Consider the following 19,312-nt stretch of genomic DNA (forward strand, 5'->3'; position numbering starts at 1 on the left):
AGGTGCAGGTGCCAAGGAGAAAGCAGAGCAGGTGCAGGTAAGAATAAGAAATTATTCAATTATGTTAGATTTTAAATAAAATGGCATTGTTCTATCTCTCCAAACCCCACAGAATTTCATACTTTGGAAATTCTGCAGAGAACAAATCACTTCATTCAGAAACCAGAATTTCCATGGAGAGTCTCCTCTGAATATGTCCAACATAAGATCAGGGTGGATCAGAATCAGTTCCCAACATCTGCTTGATTATCTCTAAGGGAGACAAGAATACTCAGACTGTGTGCTCTAGGGTATTTTATTGTTTAAAAGAAAAATTAAATCTCTACTATGGCAAAAGACAATTACTCTGCACTGTCTGAGTTTATCCTCTTGTGACTCACAGATAATCCAGAACTTCAATCCACTCTCTCTGGTGTATTCCTAGTAATCTATTTAGCAAGTGTCCTGGGTAATCTTAGATTGATTCTGCTAATACATGTCAACCTGCAGCTTCATATATTCATTTTTTTTTTCTCAGCCATCTGGCTTTTATTGATTTTTCTTTTACTTCGTCTGTCACCCCAAACACCTTGGTGAATTTTCTGTGTGAAGTTAAAAGTATAACATTTTATGCACGTGCCATTCAGGTGTGCTGCTTCATCACATTTGCAGTTTGTGAGCAGTATTTGCTCTCAATCATGGCCTATGACAGGTATGTTGCCGTTTGCAACCCTTTACTGTATGCCATCATCATGCCTAAAAAACTCTGCAATCAGATCATTGCTAGCACATATATTTATGGATTCGTTGTGGATTTTGCACAGACAGTCGCAACATTCCTTTTGTCTTTCTGTGGCTCCAATAGGGTCAACCACTTCTACTGTGATGACGTTCCTTTGGTCATGTTGGCTTGCTCTGACACTCACATCAAAGAGCTGATGCTGTTAACCATTGCTGGGTTCAACACCCTTTGCTCTCTACTGATCATGATCATTTTTATGTCTTCATCCTCTTTGCCATTCTGAGGATCTGCTCTGCTGAAGGAAGGCAAAAAGCCTTTTCTACCCGTGTTTCCCATCTCACCTCCATCACCATATTTTATGCAACAGTCATTTTTATGTACCTCCTGCCCAAATCAAGCCATTCTCTGAACATATGTAAATTTGCTTCAGTATTCTATGTGGTAGTGATTCCCATGTTAAACCCATTGATCTATAGCTTGAGGAATCAGGAAGTAAAGAATGCACTGAAGAGAATTATAGAAAAGTTCCATTTGGCTATCAAATAACTGAAAAAATCAAGGATGGGGAGGAATCAGAGGACTTGTAATTATGGCTTATCTAGAGTCCATGGGGTCGCTAAGAGTCGGACATGATTGAGCAACTTCACTTTCACTTTCATGCACTGGAGAAGGAAATGGCAACTCACGCCAGTGTTCTTGCCTTGAGAATCCCAGGGATGGGGGAGCCTGATGGGCTGCCGTCTATGGGGTCACACAGAGTCGGACACTACTGAAGTGACTTAGCAGCAGCAGAGTCAAAATGCTGATAAATGATAGTGTCAAATTCCTCACTTCCAGTGTTCACATTTACTCAATATATCTTACCCACTGTTTCATTCTTGGTGATTTACAAGTGAAAGGCATTTTTAAAAATTTGGAGGTGTTCAATTTTAAAAGGAGAAGGAGACAGACAAACAAGGAAAGACAAAGAGAAACAGAGATAGAGATATCTTAACTTGTTTGAACAGACATCTTTAAAATTAAAGAGAAGGAACATCGGGCATAATGACTTTATCTGAATTCTGTATCATATGGGTCATACTAAAATAGATCAACATTTGGTATCTTATATTTTGGGTTTACTGCATAGATAATCTGGAAAATAAGGCAAAGTTTAATGGCAAGATTTTCTTTTTTTAACACTCTGAATAATCTTCCTAACACTACTCTTCTTGCATTCAGCTCAAAGAATAGCACCAGCAGAACAACCTTGACATTGAACCCTTGGTGACAACCCATACGGACACTGTATCAGTTTAGTTCCCTGGAGCTCTTTCCTGCCATTATCATTCCTTGCTTGTTCTATATCAGTTGTGATTAGAAACATGGACTCTTCCTTCACACAGTTTGGTGAACAATTTTAGTTTTCCCAAGTAATAGTTGTTATCTTGGGTAAATTATTATATTTCACATCTCTTTTCCTTGGTTTCTTCATCTACAATGGTAATAGTTCCTTTGTCCTGGACTGATTGTGAAGATTAAATAAGATGATGACCATAAAAGGCTTATATAGTTCGTAGTACATGCCAAGTGCTTCATGAGCATTGACTATTACACATAATTAGTAAAATTATTTTCAGCATTGTTATAGCATGCATAGCCTTTTTAGAAAGAGTTGGCAACATGGTATGCTTTATTTTAAAATCAACAAAATGAAAACATAAAAGCTAACAAATTATTGTATTATCATAATTAAAGCAATTTCATTCCTTTTCATTTTTGTTTCAAATTGATACAAATGACTTTTTTTAAAGTGTACATATTTAAAGTACTCAATTTGATAAATTTTGAAACATCACCACAGTGAAAATGCTGAATGAGTTTGTCCCTTTCCCCGAGCTTCCTCCTCCACTGACCCTGGGCAACCACCAATCTGGTTCCTGTCACTATGGATTGCTTTGCGATTCTTACGCGCATGCTGCATGCTAAGTTACTTCAGTCGTGTCTGACTGCTTATTTCCTATAGTTTTACATAAACGGAATCATCAATATGAACAGAGAAATTTTATATCTCAGAAGTGCAAACAGCTTCATGTTCAACGTTTGGCATAATTATTCTCTAAAAGTTCATTGCCCACACCACTGAGCTATTCTAAGGCCATTCTACCTCCTATGCATGTGTGAATGCTGTCACTTCAGTCATGTCTTTGTGACACCATGGACTGTAGCCCACCAGACTCCTCTGTCCATAGGATTCTCCAGGCAAGAATACTGGAGTGGGGTGCCATGCCCTCCTCCATGGGGTCTTCCAGATCTAGGGATGGAAAAGTGGCCCTGGCTTCTCCTGCATTGGCAGGCAGGTTGTTTACAACCAGCACAAAGTGGGAAGCCCATCCTACCTCCCACTGCCCCTAAATTTCATCACAATTGCTTTTATTAATTTTTTGGGGGTATAGTTACTTTACAATATTGCATTAGTTTCCTGCCATCAGTTCAGTTCAGTTCAGTCACTCAGTCATGTCCGACTCTTTGCAACCCCATGAATCACAGCATTCCAGGCCTTCCTGTCCATCACCAACTCCAGGAGTTCACTAAAAATCATGTCCATTGAGTTGGTGATGCCATCCAGCCATCTCATCCTGTGTTCCACTTCTCCTCCTTCCCCCAGTCCCTCCCAGCATCAGGGTCTTTTCCAATGAGTCAACTCTTCACATGATGTGGCAAAAGTATTGGAGTTTCAGCTTTAGCATCAGTCCTTCCAAAGAAATCTCAGGGCTGATCTCCTTCAGAATGGACTGGTTGGATCTGCTTGCAGTCCAAGGGACTCTCAAGAGTCTTCTCCAACACCACAGTTCAAAAGCATCAGTTCTTCAGTGCTCAGCTTTCTTCACAGCCCAACTCTCACATCCGTACATGACCACTGGAAAAACCATAGCCTTGACTAGACGGACCTTTGTTGGCAAAATAATATCTCTGCTTTTGAATATGCTATCTAGGTTGGTCATAACTTTCCTTCCAAAAAGTAAGCTTCTTTTAATTTCATGGCTGCAGTCACCATCTGTATTGATTTTGGAGCCCAAAAAAATAAAGTCTGACACTGTTTATATTGTTTCCCCATCTATTTGCCAGGAAGTGATGGGATCAGATGTCATGATCTTTGTTTTCTGTATGTTGAGCTTTAAGTCAACTTTTTCACTTTCTTCTTTCACTTTCATCAAGAGGCTTTTTAGTTCCTCTTCACTTTCTGCCATAAGTGTGGTGTCATCTGCATATCTGAGGTTATTGATATTTCTCCCAGCAATCTTAATTCCAGATTGTGCTCCCTCCAGCCCAGCGTTTCTCATGATGTACTCTGCATATAAGTTAAATAAACAGGGTGACGATATACAGCCTTGACATACTCCTTTTCCTATTTGAAACCAATCTGTTGTTCCATCTCCAGTTCTAACTGTTGCTTCCGACCTGCATACAGGTTTCTCAAGAGACACGTCAGGTGGTCTGGTATTCCCATCTCTTTCAGAATTTTCCAGTTTATTGTGATCCACACAGTCAAAGGTTTTGGCATAGTCAATAAAGCAGAAATAGATGTTTTTCTGGAGCTCTCTTGCTTTTTCAATGATCCAGCAGATATTGGCAATTTGATCTCTGGTTCCTCTGCCTTTTCTAAAACCAGCTTGAACATCTGGAAGTTCATGGTTCACATACAGCTGAAGCCTGGCTTGGAGAATTTTGAGCATTACTTTACTAGTGTGTGAGATGAGTGCAATGTGAATTAGTTATTCATATACATATATCCACTCTTTTTTAGATTCGCTTCCCTTTTAGATCACCACAGAGCACTGAGTAGAGATCCCTGTGCTATACAGCAGGTTCTCATCAGTTATCTATTTTATACCTAACAGTGTATATATGTCAATCCCAATCTCCCAATTCATTCATCTGTCTTTCCTCCCTTGGCAATCCTAAGTTTCTTTGCTATATCTGTAATTCTATTTCAGTTTTGCAAACAAGTTCATCTGTACCATTTTTGTAGATTCCAGATAAGGGATATGATATATTTGTCTTTCTCTTTCTGACTTACTTCATTCACTTTGACAGTTTCTAGGTCCATCCCTGTTGCTGTTAATAGCATTGTTTCATTCTTTTTTATGGCTGAGTAATATCCCATTGTACATATGTACCACATCTTCTTTACCCCTTCCTCTGTTGATGGACATTTAAGTTGCTCCCATGTCCAGGCTATTGCAAATTGTGCTGCAATGCACATTGGAGTGCATGTATTCTTAGAAATTATGGTTTTCTTCAGATATATGTCCAGGTGGGCTTCCCCAGTAACTCAGCTGGTAAAGTTGCCCAGCAGATCTGGTTTTGATCCCTGGGTGGGGAAGATCACTCAAAGGAAGGCACGACAACCCACCCCAGTATGCTTGCCTGGAGAATCCCTATGGACACAGGAGCCTGTGTGTGACACACCATAGGATTGCAAAGAATCAGACATGAATAAGCAACTAAGCACACACATGGCAGCTGTAGTTTTATTTATTTTAAGGAACTTCCATAATGTTCTCCATAGTGGTTATACCATTTTACATCTCCACCAACAGTATAGGAGGGCTCTTTTTTCTCCAAACCCTCTCTAGCATGCATTGTCTGTAGATATTTTGAAGATGAATAGACATTTCCCCGAAGAAGACATACAGATATTAAAAAAAAAAAAACATGAAAATATTCTCTGTATCACTAATTCTTCAGTTCAGTTCAGTTCAGTTGCTCAGTCGTGTCCGACTCTTCCCGACCCCATGAATCGAAGCACGCCAGGCCTCCCTGTCCATCACCAACTCCCGGAGTTCACTCAGACTCACGTCCATCGAGTCAGTGATGCCATCCAGCCATCTCATCCTCTGTCGTCCCCTTCTCCTCCTGCCCCCAATCCCTCCCAGCATCAGAGTCGTTTCCAATGAGTCAACTCTTCGCATGAGGTGACTGGTGACTGGAGTTTCAGCTTTAGCATCATTCCTTCCCAAGAAATCCCAGGGCTGATCTCCTTCAGAATGGACTGGTTGGTAGTGAAATGTAAATCAAAACTACAGTTGGTTAGCAATGACAACCCACTCAAGTATGCTTGCCTGGAGAATTCCATGGACCGAGGAGTCTGGCAGGTTACAGTCCATGGAGTCTCAAAGAGTTGGACATGACTGAGCGACTGTCACTCACTCACCCACTTAACCTAATTGGCCATTTTAAATTTATTTTTTCCTGTGTTTGTGATTATATTTGAAACTGAATTTTTTTTGGTTCTTCCATTCCTGCTATTAAAATAAGCATATATTTTCTTGAAACAAAATTTAAGCTATTTTTGTTGCATTTAGTAAGGATTGCGTTAATAAAATATTAATTATTTTGTTACAAACTTTTCAAAGTAAAACTGGAGATAAAATCAGCTGAATCTTATTCTGTGTGTCTGGTGCTGGATGAAACTCTTTAAATGGATGGTATCAGCTAATTTTTATAACACTCTACTGAGACAGGTACTTAAAAAAAAAAAAAAATCCAGAACAGTTTATGTAGATCTTTAATAAGCATGTAGCTAGTAACTAGAGAAAAAAATAAGTTTAATTTTGTTAAAACAGATTTTTAGTGACTATTTTAAACATTTTTAACTATGGCATCAGAGAATACTCTCAAGAGTCCCTTGGACTGCAGGGCAATCAAACCAGTCAATCCAAAAGGACATATCAGTCCTGAATATTCATTGGAAGGACTGATGTGGAAGATGAAGCTCCAATACTTTGTCCACCTGATGCAAAAAGACAACTCATTGGAAAAGACCCTGATGCCAGGAAAGTTTGAGGGCAGGAGGAGAAGGAGGTGACAGAGGATGAGATGGTTGGATGGCATCACTGGCTGAATGTACATGAGCTTGAGCAAAATCCAGGAGATAGTGAAGGACAGGGAAGCCTGGCATGCTGCAGTCCATGGGGTCACAAAAAGTTGGACATGACTGAGTGACTGAACTGGTTTTGAACATTGATCCAAATTCATTTAAAGACTAAATTTAAATTACTTGTTTAATTAAAAAAATAATTTGAAAGACAGATGAGCCTGAATCTGGCACAATGAATGAATCTTTCCTGGGGTTCACATACTCTGGAAAAGAAAATGAAGGGAAAAGTCACCACACCTGGGGAAAAGCTATTCAGGAAAAGCTACTCAGGGGAAATGAACTCTAATGGTCCTCAGCCTGGGTTATTACTTATATAATAAAATATCAACATTTATGCTTATTAATTATCTAAAAACCAAATTAAGTAACAAGAAGAAGGTCTGAGGGAAAAAAATCTGTCAATAAATATATAATGACTAATGGTTTTTCTTCATAGATAACACTGTAATGTTACTATGAAGCAATCAAACTATATTAAAATATGGATTTCTCTGAACTAGTATGTAAATAAGAGATATAATTGAGGGAATATGAGGTACTTACATGTACGCAACAAAAAATTAAACTCATTAGAACATTTACATTCTAAGCATATTCTTGAAAATCTAGTACTTCTACAATTTATTTTGTTAAATTAATAAATCATACTTTCAAGAAAATTTACTTATTTTAAAGACTATTTTAGATACATTATATAAGTGGAATAATGAGCATTTTATCCTACTCTAACTGGCTTATTTTACTTATAATATCCTCCAGGCTCATTTATGTTGTCATATATGGCAGAATTTCTTTCTTTTTAAGGCTGATATACATGCCATATTTTCTTTTTTTAATTTTTTTTATTAAAGGTTAGTTGACATTTCTGCAAAGTGGTTCATATCTCTGTGTATACATATATCTTACTGTTATAATATATTATTAATAATATTATTTATCATTATATATCATTATATATTATATATTATATAAAATAATTATAACAATATATTGTATTATATATTATACATACTTATATTATATATAATAATATTTTTATTTTTATGTAATTTATATATAAATTATAAATATATGATTTATAATATATAATATATATATTATATAATATATATTTTATATACATATATATAATTATACATATAATATATAAATATATACTATATAATATAATATATATTATATATAATAATATAATATATTAATATAATATAATAATAGTCTAATATTTAATGATTATAACGATAATTTTAGTAATAATGATAATAAATTATAATAATAAATAATTATGAGAATACCAAAATATAAAAATTTGCTATTAATATAATTAATATTATAATAAATAATGATATATAATATTAATATATAAGATAATATATAGTATATTATGTATAATATATAATAGATAATATATGTGTATGCTGCTGCTGCTGCTAAGTCGCTTCAGTCGTGTCTGACTCTGTGTGACCCCATGGACTGCAGCCTACCAGGCTCCTCCTTCCATGGGATTTTCCAGTCAAGAGTACTGGAGTGGGGTGCCATTGCCTTCTCTGAATATATGTGTATAATATATACATATTATATTATATGTATATATAATTATATTATGTGTATATTATATAATATATATGTATAATATAATGTATATTATAATTATAGATTAATTAGGTATAATATATAACATAAATATACAAATATTATAATATGCTATTATATAGCATATTATAATTAATTATATTATTTATTATATAAATTATCATATTTATTATATTTTATATTATTATATTTTACATTACATATATATATATATACTATGCCTACAAGGCTCAGTCCATTGGGTGCAATGAGTTGGACATGACTGAGTGACTGAGCATGAATTATATATATATATACATATATATTCTTCATGTACATTTCTATTATGGTTTATCATAGAATGTTGAATATAGTTCCCTGTGCTATACAGTGGAACCTTGTTATTTATCCATCCTATATGTCCTTACAATTAAAATATATACAATAGAATTCTACTACTGAGCCATAAAGAAAAAATGAAATAATGTCATTTGCAGCAACATGAATGGACCTAAAGATGAACAGAGCCACTGAACAAGAGGTATGGATGGAACATATCTGACAATGAACAGACATGTTAAAGCTGGCAGGTTTTATGGAGGAAATTATTGTATCAAATCTTTAGGTTTGAAAATTTCCATAGGAAAAAACCTGATTACATGATAATTAGTTTTTTTAGTAAAAAGATAAAAAATAGTTGAAAGTCTGTATGTAGTTGTTTCAGCTTTTCATTTGAAATATTAATGTCTTTATTAAAACTATTATCATACAGGTCAGCAAATCTTTACATGAGGAAAAAAAATACATATATACCCTCAAACTGTACTTTACAGTTGCTACCTCTGAACATGATAGAAAAAATGGAATTCAAAATGCAAAAATATATATGTTATAGATGATGTGTGTGTACTTGGAAAACAAGATAATTTAGAGATGTACTTTCATAGTTTATTGCTCTTTAGTTTATGTTGGTATGAAAAGGGGTTCTATAGTGGGATTCTTATTTGAGGAAAGAAAAATAATTTCTTTGTTTGAGATATTTAAAAAGATTTAATGATATACATATATATATATATATATATGTATGTATGTATTTGTCTATCTATCATCTATCTATTATACTACTGCTACAAATGACAAACGTATCCAAGAATTTTGTTAGACATTCTGAAAGGGACACAAAAATTGTACATTCTTGAGAATTTTAGATTGCATTAATTTTGAAATATATAGCCCTTCTGCAGTTAGATCTTGATTCTTGGTACCAGCTAATGATTTAATCAGCTGTTCAGTTCAGTTCAGTTCAGTTCAATTCAATTGCTCAGTCGTGTCCAACTCTTTGCGACCCCATGAATCGCAGCACGCCAGGCCTCCCTGTCCATCACCAAATCCCAGAGTATGCTCAGACTCACGTCCATTGAGTCAGTGATGCCATCCAGCCATCTCATCCTCTATTGTCCCCTTCTCCTCCTGCCCCCAATCCCTCCCAGCATCAGAGTCTTTTCAAATGAGTCAACTCTTCACATGAGGTGGCTGAAACTGGAGTTTCAGCTTTAGCATCATTCCTTCCAAAGAAATCCCAGGGCTGATCTCCTTCAGAATGGACTGGTTGGATCTCCTGGCAGTCCAAGGGACTCTCAAGAGTCTTCTCCAACACCACAGTTCAAAAGCATCAATTCTTTGGTGCTCAGCTTTCTTCACAGTCCAACTCTCACATCCATACATGACCACTGGAAAAACCATAGCCTTGACTAGATGGACTTTTGTTGGCAAAGTAATATCTCTGCTTTTCAATATACTATCTAGGTTGGTCATAACTTTCCTTCCAAGGCGTAAGCGTCTTTTAATTTCATGGCTGCAATCACCATCTGCAGTGATTTTGGAGTCCCCAAAATAAAGTCTGCCACTGTTTCCACTGTTTCCCCATCTATTTCCCATGAAGTGATAAGACCAGATGCCATGATCTTAATTTTCTTAGGACCCACTAAATGTTAGTCACAGTTATCATTACTATCATTCTACTTTCAATTATTATAGCAGCATCAATTTGCAGTTTGCATATTCACTTACTGTCCATTAAAGGTTTAGTCATCGAAAGTGTCTGGTGTTATAAGTAGTATATTGGGACTCAGAGTTTATGACTTTCCCAACTGTGTGTGAGGAGATAATTGATGAGCTTGAGTCAAACCTACATCCTGCTCCAAAACCTCTAATCTTCCCACTGCAGTCTGCAGTTTGATCTCCCAAAGGAAGATGCTTCAAGGCTGAGGACAAGAGTCATCCTGAGGAATCAGATGATTACTTCAACACACTCAAACTGCACCCCATATTCATTAATCCTGAGTTTAAACTGTTTGTTGAAATTGGTTTTTATTAATACATCCCCAAGAAAAAGCTGAGAAACATCATTTTAATAAGTCTCCTTGAAACTGATTAAAAGGTAAATCTACCTTTAGCAATTACAGTAGGGAATTCTGTTTGCAGGGAAGAGTTTTGTAATAGGACCCAGAGACACAGTTTCATCACTGACACTTCAGCACACTTAGTCAAAGTCAGTCTCTCTTTACTTAATGATCATCAATTATTCAATTAAAATAGACAAGTAAAGAATGGTAGCTACAAAAAATATATTTTTATTAGTTTTCCCAAATATTCTGAATTTTTGCAACCTGACTAGAAATGGAAATATTAACCTAATTTATTTCATATTATATATTATGAGCAAGCAATAGGCACTTGGGAACTTTTAAATTTTCTGGAGAGATACTTTATATTCACTAACACAAAATAATTTGGTAATAGAATCACTGATTATTTTTTTTCAAATTCAATGCTGCTACTATTTTTTTCCCATAATTCAGATTTTTAACATATGAGGGAAGGTATTGCCAGAATGCATTAAAGGATACCAATGGGTTTAATACTTTCCTGAATAAAAAAACAATCCTAAAGAGTCAGCTAGGTAAAAGCTAACTCATATGAAGATAGGATTGAAATAGCTAATGTAAAATATATGTACTAACAATGTGAGAGGCCATATACCACGTGTGTATAGTTTGGATTAGGTGATAGTGTGTGAGCTGCAATAATTAGACAAAGTTTTGGTTTCTTCATAACTCTAGAATAGAAATTATGAACCAAAATATGATTAAAATGCTCATATTTATCATTTCATCATTTTATAGAAATTAGACAGGGCACAAAAATCTCATCACAATGAAAACAAGATAATGAAGGTATCAAATGAAGTCCAGTCAGTGCCAGTGCTCAGTGTCCAGTTGTGTCCAACTCTTTGTTACTGCATGGATTGTAACCTGCCAAGCTCCTTTGTCTACAGACTTTTCCAAGCAAGAATACTGCAGTAGGTTACCATTTCCTAATCCAGGGAATCTTTCCAGCTCAGGGATTGAACCTGTGTCTGTTGCATCTCCTGCACTGGCAGATTCTTTATCATTACCTGGGAAGCCCTCAAATCAACTTACTCTGTGAAAACAAATAAAAACTTGCTTCAAGAAATAAGTCAAATTTTCAGCTTAAAAGTATCAGAGAAATAATTGTGTGTGTGGGAGTGTTTAATACCAGGGCCTCTTACACTGCAGGCAGATGCTTTACCATCTGAGAAACAAGGGAAGCCCAAATAAAAGCTAAAAGAATACAAATGAAATATATGTAGATTATTAGTCATGAATAGCCGTATCCTCCTTCGTAGTTAAATAAGAAAGATTGAAACTAGGTATATTAGAAATTAAGTACCAAAAACTGTGTAAAGAAAATAAAAAGCCTTATGTAACTTGATTTAGGAATTAAAAACAACAACATAAAAGAAAACATAATTAAATGGAGTCATTTTTTAGCTACTTTATCTGTAGTTCCTGACACAACTGGGGAATTAATAAATTATTGTTGAGAAATACATTAATTTCTCAAAAAGTTTTGGTAGTATGACTCCCAACAATACCAATCTCATTATTTTCAAAGGATGTTTCCTCTTTTATGCTAATTCAGTTAATTATTCAGTCAGTTCAGTTCAGTTCAGTCGCTCAGTCATGTCCGACTCTTTGCTACTCCATGAATCGCAGTACGCCAGGCCTCCCTGTCCATCACCAACTCCCGGAGTCCACCCAAACTCGTGTCCATCAAGTCCATGATGCCATCTAGCCATCTCATCCTCTGTTGTCCCCTTCTCCTCCTGCCCTCAATCCCTCAGAGCATCAGGGTCTTTTCCAATGAGTCAGTTCTTCGCATCAGGTGGCCAAAGTATTGGAGTTTCAGCCTCAGCATCAGTCCTTCCAATGAACAACCAGGACTGATTTTCTTTAGGATGGACTAGTTGGATCTCCTTGCAGTTCAAGGGACTCTCAAGAGTCTTCTCCAACACCACAGTTCAAAAGCCTCAATTCTTTGGTGCTCAGCTTCTTCACAGTCCAACTCTTGCATCCATAACTTTACTGATGATTAACATACAATTTACTAAAGATTTAATGCTTCCCTGGTGGCTCAGTGATAAAGAATCCTCCTGCCAATGAAGAAGACACAAGTTCAATCCCTGGGTCAGGAAGACCTTCTGCAGAAGGAAATGGCAACACACTCCATATTCTTATCTGGAAAATCCCGTGAACACGGGACCCTAGTGGGTTACAGTCCTTGGGGTTGCAAAAGAGTTGGAAATGACATAACAACTAAACAACAACAATTTAATAGGCATAAAAGAGAAAATATCATTTTTAAAGGATGAGTTTGGCAAGTGAAAACTATATATAATTATTAATATTAGTGAAGAAAAAAATGTAAACTATTGCAACTCTGTTGAGAATCTTTATTGAGTCTCCTGTTTGTGTCAACAAAGACATATAAAGAGGCAAATAAGAGACCAAAACGTCTTCCCATATGATAAATAACAAAGAGAAAGGAACAAATCAACTAAAAGTTTGGTATAATGATGAATGATCTTGGGGGGAAAAAAGTAAGTTAGGGAAGAGAAGCAGTGTACTAGTAATTAATGCTGATGTGGCCTCTATGATAGTACAGACATGATTCTAGACCTTTTACACAATTTACATCCTTTATATTTGCATAGTTTACACACACATTTAATCCTCAAAGTCACACCAGAAGCAGTTACTATGTCCATTTTTGTTTCAAAGATGTTGAAAATAAAATACAGGGTGTTATGTGAATAAGTATTGTCATGGCTCATACCAACAAAGCCAGAATTTGGGCCTAGATAATCTAACTCTAGTGTTCTCACATTTCACACTGTGAAAGTGTCCAGGGGGTGAAAGAGTGAGATATCAAAGAAAGGTATCCTAGGCAGAGGGAATGAATGCAAACCTGGGGTCTCCCAGGTGGCTCTAGTGGTAAAGAACAAGTTTGCCAATGCAGGAGATATAAGAGACATGGGTTTGATTCCTGGGTTGGGAAGATCCCCCTGAGGGAGGGCATGACAACTCACTCCAGTATTCTTGCCTGGATTATCCAATGGACAGAGGAGCCTAGAACATACACACACAAGCTGGCATGCCTTAAATATTAAATATACATACACACACACACACACACACATATATATATATATATATATATATATATATATATATATATATATGGATAGAAAGAAGGGAATGGGGGGAGGGGGAAGAATTAAGATAAATGTAGTCAGAAAACCATAAATAGCCTAATCATTCCCAGTTCTGTGGACCCCTGTAAACTTTTTGAAGTGATGTTGATTAACTTAGAGCCTGTTATACAAAAAGTAAGACAGAAAAAGAAAAATAAATATCATATATTACTGCATATATATAGAACCTAGAAAAATGGTGCTGATTAACCTATCTGCAGGACAGGAATAGAGACACAGACATGGAGAAGGGACTTGTGGACACAGGAGGAGAAGGAGTTTTTGATCAGCTCCTAAGCATGTCCGGCTCTTTTCAAACCCATGGACTGCAGCATGCCAGGCTTCCCTGTCTTTCACTATCTCTTGGAGTTTTCTCAAACTCATGTCCATTGAGTCAGTAATGCCACCAGTCATCTCATTCTCTGTCACCCCTTTCTCTTCCTGCCCTAAATCTTTCCCAGCATCACGGTCTTTTCCAATGAGTCAGTTCTTCATATCAGGGGGCCAAATCATTAGAGCTTCTTTCTTAGTCCTTCCAATGAATACTCAGTGTTGATTTCCTTTAGGATTGACCAGTTTGACATTCTTGCAGTCAAACGGACTCTCAAGAGTCTTCTACAGCCCCAAAATTTGAAAGCATCTATTCTTCAGCACTCAGCCTTCTTTATGGTTCAACTGTCACATCCTTACATGACTACTGAAAAAAAAACATAGCTTTGATTATACGGATCTTTGTCAGCAGAGTAACATCTCTGCTTTTTAAGAAGTTGTCTAGATTTATTATCTTTTCTTCCAAGGAGCAAATATCTTTTAATTTTGTGGCTACAGTCACATTCTGCAGAAATTTTGGTGCCCAAGAAAATAAAATCTAGCACTGTTTCTACTTTTTTCCTATCTATTTGCCATGAAGTGATGAGATTGGATGCCATGACCTTAGTTTTTTGAATGTTGAGTATTAAGCCAGCTTTTTCACTCTCCTCTTTCATCTTCAGAAGGTTCTTTAGCTTCTCTTTGCTTTCCTCCATTAGAAGTGTCATCTGCATATCTGAGAGAGTGGGGCACATTGAGAGTGTAGCATTGACATGTATATACCACCTGTGTATAATAGATAGCTAGTGGGAAATTGCTGTAGAGGACAATGAGCTCATTTGGTATTCTCTGATGACCTAAAGGGATGGGATGGAGGGGGGAACTGGGAGGGAAACTCAAGAGAAAGAGATACATGTCTACTTAAAGCTGATTCACATTTTGTACAGCAGAAATCAACACAACATTGTAAAGCAATTATATTCCAATTCAAAATAAATTTGAAAAAACCATAAAAAAGAATCTGATTTCTATACTGGGTGAAATGGGCAACTATTGGAAGATTCTGTGCCAGGGAGTAAGATAACCTAATTTACTCTTTAAACAAATTACTCTGCTTTACAATCAACTGAAGATAGAAACGAAGGAAACAGAGAACCTAGCTGAAAGGATGATGGATAAAAACATGGAATAGCATTCTAGCTGGCAAAATAAGTTGGATGCCAGATAAATTGGAAGAAAGCACCAATCTGAATTCCTCCAAGTCAAGAGTGATTCAAGGTATTTGCGTGGAGCAACCATAGGATTCAGAGGCATTTGAGAGGAATGGACTTGAGAGAAGAAAGGGAATGGTATTAGAAACTCAGTTTTGGACACTAAATCTAAGATGCTTAGTGCACTATCAAGTAAAGACATCAATCTGAAATTGAATATGAGAGTTTAAAATTCAGAATGTACTAAGGTGAAGAATTACATCGGGAACAATTTGCGTATGGACACTGTTAAATGGAATAAGACTGAATGAAATTAACAAGTAAAGGAAAATGTGTAGATATAATCAGATGAAATTGACAAGGACTTGAACTTGTGTCTGTCCAACATTTAGAGGTCAAGGCAATGAAGAGAAACCAGCAATGAAACTGAGGATGAACATTCAGGAAGAAATTCAGGGGGGCATGAAAATTGAAATGTGAGAAAATTCATCAAGAAAGGAAAAACTATGCCAAATATGGTAATAGATTAAATAGGATGATCTTGTTAAGTGGACTTTATATTGAATAATGGGAATAAAAGGATGACTGGAATGATTTCATGAGGAGTGGGAGGACATACACTGGAGGCAGCATACAAACACAAACAACTTTGCAAAGAACAGTGCTGCAAAAAAGATAATTTTGCAGTAAAGTAAGTACAAGGCTATGTTTGTTTGTTTGTTTTTCCAGTAGTCATGTACAGATGAGAAGGTTGGACTATAAAGAAGACTGAGGGTCAAAGAATTTGTTCTTTCAAATTGCAATGCTGGAGAAGATTCTTGAGAGTCCTTGGGCTGCAAGGAGATCAAACCAGTTAATCCTAAAGGATATTAACCCTGAATATTCATTGGAAGAACGGATGCTGAATCTGAAGCTCCAATACTTTGGCCACCTGATGTGAAGAGCCAACTCACTGGAAAAGACCTTGATGCTGAGAAAGTTTGAGGACAGGAGGAGAAGGAGGTGACAGAGGATGAGATGGTTGGATGGCATCACTGACTGAATGTACATGAGCTTGAGTAAAATCTCAGAGATAGTGAAGGACAAGGAAGACTGGCATACTGCTGTCCATGGGGTTGAAAAGAGTCAGACACAACTTAGTTACTGAACAACAACAGCAAAAATGTTAAAGTAGACTTATTGTCTTACTCAACATTTCTATTTTTCAGTATTTAATCTTAAAAATATTGGATCATTCTAAACCAATCTTGAGTAAGATAATTTATTATAGGATTAGTATTTTCTAATTTGTTGTTGTTTAGTCACTATGTCATGTCCAACTCTTCTGGTCAAAAGTCATGTCCATGGACTGTAGTCAGCTAGCAACTTCTGTCCATGGAATTTTCCAGGCAAGAATACCGGAGTGGGTTGGCATTACCTTCTCCAGTGGATTTTCCTGCCATTTCCTTCTCCTTGGGATCTATCCCAGGGATAGAACTCGTGTCTCCTGTATTAGCTGGTGGAATCTTTACTACTGAGCCACCAGAGAAGAATTTTACTAATTAGAAAAAATGACAAAATATTAAAAATGGATATATTATAGAGTATTATAAACATATTTTGGAAATAATCTTACATAGTGTATTAAATCCTGATAATCACTGGTGTCCAACTCTTTGCAACTCTGTGAATTATAGTCTGCCACGTTACTCTGCCCATGGGGTTCACCAAGCAAGAATACTAGAATGGGTTGCTATTCCATTCTCCATGGGATCTTCCCGACCCAGGGATTGAACCAAGTCTTCTGCATTACAGGCAGATTCTTTACCATCTGAGCCACCAGGGAGGCCCAGAATCCTGATATATCATCAGACTTTTATATTTGTGGAGCCTGAATTTGGCAATTCACCCAGGAGCCTTGGTTGGTGAATCCACTGATGCAGAACCTCTGAATTGGAGGGGCAATTGTGCTATGCTATGCTGTTTTGTATAAGGGAATTTATCACCCCTGCGTTTGGTGGGGAGGAAGGAGAGGTGTCCTAGAACCATCCCCCACCCCCAAGATATTGATGAACTACTGACTTGCTGGGGAAAAGAGGCCACCAGGGAAGTCCCAGTATAAGAAGTAAATCATCATATACTCTAAGAGCATATTTTAATAAAGTACATAAAATATGAAGGACAATGAATTGTCTTCAAGTTTAAAGAGTACTTACCTGTAGTGACTGACTTATACTATATATTTTTCATATTTTTCTGTATATCACATTTTATTATGATGCATTCATACACATAGGAAAACAAGTACATCAAGGCTGTATCTTATCACCCTGCTTATTTAACTTATTTGCGGAGTACATCATGAGAAACGCTGGACTAGAAGAAACACAAGCTGAAATCAAGATTGCCAGGAGAAATATCAATAACCTCAGATATGCAGATGACACCACCCTTATGGCAGAAAGTGAAGAGGAACTAAAAAGCCTCTTGATGAAAGTGAAAGTGGAGAGTGAAAAAGTTGGCTTAAAGCTCAACATTCAGAAAATGAAGATCATGGCAACCGGTCCCATCACTTCCTGTCAAATAGATGGGGAAACAATGGCAGACTTTGTTTTTGGGGGCTCCAAAATCACTGCAGATGGTGACTGCAGCCATAAAAGTAAAAGACGCTTACTCCTTGGAAGGAAAATTATGACCAACCTAGATAGCATATTAAAAAGAGAGACATTACTTTGCCAACAAAGGTCCGTCTAGTCAAGGCTATGGTTTTTCCAGTTGTCATGTATGGATGTGAAAGTTGGACTGTGAAGAAGGCTGAGCACCGAAGAATTCATGCTTTTGAACTGTCATGTTGGAGAAGACTCTTGAGAGTCCCTTGGAGTGCAAGGAGATCCAACCAGTCCATTCTGAAGGAGATCAGCCCTGGGATTTCTTTGGAGGGAATGATGCTGAAGCTAAGACTCCAGTACTTTGGCCACCTCATGCGAAGAGTTGACTCATTGGAAAAGACTCTGATTCTGGGAGGGATTGGGGGCAGGAGGAGAAGGGGACGACAGAGGATGAGATGGTTGGATGTCATCACTGACTCAATGGACGTGAGTCTGAGTGAACTCTGAGAGTTGGTGACGGACAGGGAGGCCTGGCCTGCTGTGATTCATGGGGTTGCGAAGAGTCGGACACGACTGAGCGACTGAACTGAACTGAACATTTACATTTGACCCTTGAGCTATGTAGGATTGGGAACATAAACCCCACTGACTGTAGAATTTGCCTTAACTTTGCATTAAATATGCAGTTCTTCATCTGAAGAGTCAACCAACTTTGGATAGAGTAGGACTGTAGTAGTATTTATTGAAAAGAAAATGGCATATGAGTGGATCCATGCAGTTCAAAACCATGTTGTTCAGGTGTCAGTTCAGTTCATTCACTCAGTCGTGTCCGACTCTTTGTGACCCCGTAAATCGCAGCATGCCAGGCTTACCTGTCCATCACCAACTCCCGGAGTTCACCCAAACTCATGTCTATCAAGTTGCTGATGCCATCCAGCCATCTCATCCTCTGTCATCCTCTTCTTCTCCTGCCCCCAATCCCTCCCAGCATCAGAGTCTTTTCCAAAAAGTCAACTCTTTGCATGAGGTGGCCAAAGTATTGGAGTTTCAACTTTAGCATCATTCCTTCCAAAGAACACCCAAGACTGATCTACTTTAGACTGGACTGGTTGGATCTCCTTGCAGTCCAAAGCACTCTCAAGAGTCTTCTCCAACACCACAGTTCAAAAGCATCAATTCTTCAGTGCTCAGCTTTCTTCACAGTCCAACTTTCACATCCATACATGACAACTGGAAAAACGATAGCCTTGACTAGATGGACCTTTGTTGGCAAAGTAATGTCTCTGCTTTTCAATATGCTATCTAGGTTGGTCATAACTTTCCTTCCAAGGAGCAAGTGTCTTTTAATTTCATGGCTGCAATCACCATCTG

At 37.1% G+C, this 19,312-nt stretch overlaps 1 pseudogene; it reads left to right on the forward strand.

Moving 5' to 3' along the window:
• Positions 1–282: 282 nt before the first annotated feature.
• On the forward strand, positions 283–1,267 carry LOC139187110 (olfactory receptor 5AL1-like; annotated as a pseudogene).
• The last annotated feature ends 18,045 nt before the right edge of the window (positions 1,268–19,312 follow it).

Source organism: Bos indicus, chromosome 15 (assembly GCF_029378745.1).
Source record: "Bos indicus isolate NIAB-ARS_2022 breed Sahiwal x Tharparkar chromosome 15, NIAB-ARS_B.indTharparkar_mat_pri_1.0, whole genome shotgun sequence".
Classification (NCBI taxonomy): domain Eukaryota; kingdom Metazoa; phylum Chordata; class Mammalia; order Artiodactyla; family Bovidae; genus Bos; species Bos indicus.